This window comes from Rattus norvegicus, chromosome 6, assembly GCF_021556685.1.
Source record: "Rattus norvegicus strain SHRSP/BbbUtx chromosome 6, alternate assembly SHRSP_T2T, whole genome shotgun sequence".
NCBI lineage: Eukaryota > Metazoa > Chordata > Mammalia > Rodentia > Muridae > Rattus > Rattus norvegicus.
The window spans coordinates 46,525,830-46,530,764 of record NC_141539.1 but is presented as its reverse complement, the minus strand read 5'-3'; the positions used below and the strand labels follow the sequence as shown (position 1 = coordinate 46,530,764).

General features: G+C 50.0%; 1 pseudogene across 1 annotated transcript; it reads right to left on the bottom strand.

The window, feature by feature from the left end:
- Positions 1-1,278: 1,278 nt before the first annotated feature.
- Positions 1,279-2,442, bottom strand: Cfdp1l1 (craniofacial development protein 1 like 1; annotated as a pseudogene). The gene has a single exon (XR_015623459.1). The product of XR_015623459.1 is annotated as a craniofacial development protein 1 like 1 (transcript).
- Between the last annotated feature and the right edge of the window lie 2,493 nt (positions 2,443-4,935).

Sequence of the window (4,935 nt, the reverse complement as noted above, 5' to 3'; positions counted from 1 at the left end):
TACAGATGTTCTGGTTCACAATTTCCCCCATCTTCCTCCTGGGGTGGGATTCTTGTCTCCTCCCTGATCTGGGTCTTGTGGCACAGAGCCTTGGGCTCCACCAGCTGCAAGCAGACCCTGCCTCCCCAGTGCCGAAGCAGAATGCCCCCCTTATTGGACGCTGCCTGCCTTGTCTTTCAGGGCACCCTTCACGGCAGGCCTCTAATTTACTCAACTGCTCCTGAGCCTCCTGTAATCACAGGATGACTCCCCACACAGCCTCCCAGGAGTCTTTCTGTCTCCTTCCTTCTCAAATCCCTGAGGGCCCTCTGAGCTCCGGCAGCCCAAGCTCCGCCATCAGTAGTCCCACTCAGGCTCCCTCAGGGGTCCTGACGAGGCTTCTCCCAATGGACCCCTGACCCCATTGGACACAGCTATTGTGGGAACAATAGCAAAAATTAGAGATAGCAATTTTGTGCTCATAATTGTGTTTTATATTTTAAAAAAATAACAGGGATTTAGAAACAGAATAACCCTCGGGGCCCAGAAAACCCAGATCCACCCTGTCTCCGTTTCCTGGCAACTGTCACCGAGCAGTTCCTGAGACCGGTGCCCTTCGTGCAGTGTTCCTGCTAAGAGGCCAAACGTAGGACTCAGAGCCTAGGATGATACAGGATATTTTGGGGTGTATTTGAATTCAAAGGAGCCTTTCTCGCCTCTTGCTGAGCCTGGAGCAGGGATGGGTCTCAGAAAATTCAACAGCCGCTATAGCTGCCCCGAGCCAATGAATGAAATTTACAGGCCACAGAAAAAGAGTTTTAATGTTGGTCCCCGAATATGGGATGCCCTCAAGATACTAGTGGTACGGTGCTGTTTGTGGGATTGATGGCAGAAACTGGGGCAAAGCATGGGGAGGGTTCTGTGCAGCTGGTGCACCGCACCGATGAGCTGTCCAGCTGCTTCCTCTCAGGATTCCTCAGACTTTTTCACTGTAGCTCCCAGGCAGGGATATGAGATAACAAGGAACCAGTTCTCTCTGCATCCTGGCCTCTAGCAAGAACATTCCAGAGCTGCTGCTTTGGGGTCCTTGACCTACTAGACCAGTTTCTATCTCCTGTTCTCCTGGAGGCCACAATCCCCTGTCCGTGGTTTTTTTTTTTTTTTTTTTTCTCCCCTCCCCTCCCCCCAGCCCTAATAGAGTCTTTAGATGAAAACGGAGAGGCCAGTACGCAACCAGCCCAGGGCACTGCCCATTTAGTCTCTCCTCCTTATCTATTTCTTTTTTTTCTTCCCCTTTCACCAACCTCACAGAGGGCTTCTATTTGTTTATTTAAAAACAAATTTTAAAAAGTAAAATGAAACCAGGTGAGATTAAGATACATTAACCAAACTGCAATGTAGAAAAATGGACTTGCTGGAAACACGACGAAGATCACTGGAGATTTCACAGACACACGGAAGAGCTCACGTTGTTAACAGAATTAAGCTGCTACGAATTCTCCCCAGAACGTCAAGGTTTCATTTGGCTCAGCCTGAGATCTCGCTCAATTTCAAACTGCCTGTGGTCCATGCGCTCCAGAAAAGCTTTCCGTTCGATGTACCCTTCTTTCCCTCGGTTATGGATGGCCAGCTCTTCACCAATCCCTTCTTCTTCCTTGAAGCTCTCCCAGTCCAATTTGGATTTCTCAAGGGTGCTCATTTTCTGTTTCTTGGCTCCAATTTTTCCTAAAAGGCTGCTCATCCCACTTGTTCTTTTTATCCCTGACCCAGCAGGGAGTGGTGTCTCTGCTGAAGTGACAAGAGCCTGTGGTTTTTCTTTCTCTGTTTGCTTGAGGAGAGACTTGGCTTCCTTAGATGTGGCATCTACTTCCTTAGTCACCCTTACCTCTTTGCCAGCAAAGTCAAACACCGTGGTAATCGTCACCTTTTCTGATTCTTTAGGTTTCTCTAGTTCACCTGCTTTCACCAATGGTTCACTTGAACTAGTCCCTTCAGTCTCCGCTGCTACCTTGACTTGTGAACTTGGGGCTGCTTTTGACTTTGGTCCTACATCATTAAGGAGGCTGGCCCACAGTTCATCGTCCTTCTTCTTCCTTGCATTCTCTGACCCGAGGCCTCCTTCTTGCTCCTCTTCATCTTCTTCACTACTGCCACCTCCAGAGTCTTCCCTGCCGTCGTCCTCTTCGTCTAACGAGAGGCCACTTTGTTTTCTCTTCCTGGCTGGAATGCTCTGAGCCTTCCTTCTTTTCCCTTTGGTTTTCTCAGCCCGCTCTTCACCATCCACTTCATCTTCCTTCACCGATTCATTGACATCATCTTCACTGTACTCGCCACCCGATGACACGTAGTCCTCATCCTCATCCGACGTGGAGAAGTCTTCAGAGTCGAGTTCTCCCATGCTGCTGTCACTTGGGGCCTGCTACCAACACGACTGCGGCCACTGCCCCAAAATAGCGAAGCTCTAGGTGAGACCATAGAGGTACAGGACCAGCAGCTAGGGCTGCCCTAGAGGGGAGCTATCTATTTCTTCAGTGACACAGTAGCCCCTCCCTCCATGCTGCTGTTTGCAGCTACACAAGGAACGCCATGTAACTCCCTCCCGCCTTGTGGTTCAGTCCTCTCTTGATATTTGACAGGGGAAGATGTTTCTTGCAAGGTGTCTGATTTCCAGAAGACCAAAGAGCAAATCTGGGTGGATGCTCTCTGGGGTCATTGTGGATGCGGACCACCAGGTGGGCTGCTTAATACCCTCAGAATTGGGCTTAAGGGCTCTGCGGTACTAGAAGAGATCACAATGGGAGGCATCATGTCGGCTGATCGTGTAAAATCACCCTTAAACCAGGGCCAGGTTTCTCCCCAGTGTACATGTATCTCACCTAAAGACAGGCTGAAGTCTTGAGCCCTCAACACCTTGGACTGCAACCTTGTCTGTAAATGAAGTCGTTACTGCCTTCCCGGAACACACCAGAGCCCTAATCCAGTCTGATCTGGGTAGGAAGGAGGGAGAGCCAAGCACAGGCGAGGCCTCCAGTAAGGGAGCAGAAGTCACAGGGGACACAGACACACACTGAAACACAAAAATCTCTGCCAGCAGGAGCTAGGAGGCACAGGAAGAACCCCGCCCCCTCGCGCACACACAGATTTCCAAGGGAATGCAACCCTGCCCACACGGTGACCTGGGACCTCCACCCTCCACAGCTGTGGGAGAACGCATTTTGTCGTTTAAGTCATCAGACTGTGGCGCTTTGCTCTGGAAGCCCCCAGAGAGCCACACAAGCGGCTGTTGTGACGCCGCTCTTTGGGATACAGGCTTAGTTAGAGCTAGGGAGTGCGAGCCACCGGCTTGTTCAAATCACCTATGCCCTCAGCACCTCTCTAGCCCAGCTTTCACCTCCCCAGGGAGTAGCTGTCATCTGTGGCTCCTTCACTCCCGCCACAGTCAGCTCTGGGAGGGGCTCATGTTTGGGGAACACTGTGATCCTTGAGTGGATCCATCCAGCCATGGATCCACTTTCAAATGGACATAGGTGTTCTCTGAAGAGTTCATGGCTTTGCTAGGTCCCTTAGCACCTGCAACGCCTTCTGGGTTAATGAAGACACTCGGAGCCACCACTGGCTCTGCCAGGTCATTGCCACTCCAAATATTGGGAGGTCTGTGCCAGCATTAAAAAAAAAAAAAAAAAAAAAAAAAAAAAGCCCGCTACTGTTCATGTCACAAACCTGTGAGGCTTTGGTTATGGGTGTTCAGGAAGCAAGATAAGACAGCCAGAAGGAAATAGAAGATGTGCTGTTTGTGGGGGACCTGGCAGGGTCTGCGGAGTTCCTGTCCATGTGTAACAGCAGCTCTCAGGCTCTACTCAGCCTTGCCTTACATTCCTCCCTCTCATAAATCAGTGGCAGTGGCCCCAGTTGTCCCCTTTAGAGTATAAGTTTCAAGAAAGAATGACTCGACATCTTGTTTAATGAATCCATCACACCTGCCAGGTGCCAGGAGGCACACGTTGATAATTGCTATCTATATCAGTAAATAAAGGCATTTGAGAATCTATTAAATTGTGTCCAGAATGCCAGGCTCGCCAATCAGCAGACAAACCCCTCACTTAGAACATGGAAAGAACACAGTGTCTCTGGTGGGCCTTCTGAATGTCTCTGACTTTCTCTTCCCCTCGAGTCTCTCATCCCCCAATATATCTTGAGGAACCCACCCCACCCCCCCACACACGAGGTGAGTCATAAAAAACAGCACTTTCCCCCCCTCCACAGACAACATAACATCTGGAAATGAGGCTGGAGGTGTAGAGCAGAGGCAGGGCTCTTGCCTAGTGTTTCCTCCCCAGCCCTCAGGATACAGCTGACACAGCCATAGGAACCCTGCTGTCTGCACCCTGAAATTTTCGAATGCCGTTGAACCAAGGCCCCGTGTTTTTATTTTGTAATGGACTTTCGAGTTCTTATAGCTGGTGCTAACTTGACTGGGTCGGGGGTATAGGGCCTCACCATATCTAGAACTGTCATCAGAGCCCTGTATGCCATTTTGGAGAATCCAGGAGATTCCTGGAAAAGGATAGCTGAGGGGCCAGAATCAGCCCAATGGGATGGCTTGGAATTCAAGGCCACCGAGAATCAGTAGAAAAGGCACTCAAAGTTCCACCCCTGAACCAGGCAGTATAGAGCCATTTGTGGTTAAGGTTACAGCTCAGCCTTTGAGAAACAGATCAATCATAAACAGGGAATGAGCCTAATGCGTTTTTACTCTAAGATGGCTTTCAAGCCTAAGACGGAGGTAGGCTGGTTCTTCCCTTCCTGGCGCCCAAGCTCCTCCCCTTTGGCTTAGCTGGGATGACTGGTGTGTAATGGTTACTTTTCTATTGACAGAACACCGTGACAGGGAATCTATAGAAGGAAGAGTTAATTGGGTGTGTGGTTCCAAAGGGACAAAAGCCCACCACCTTCATG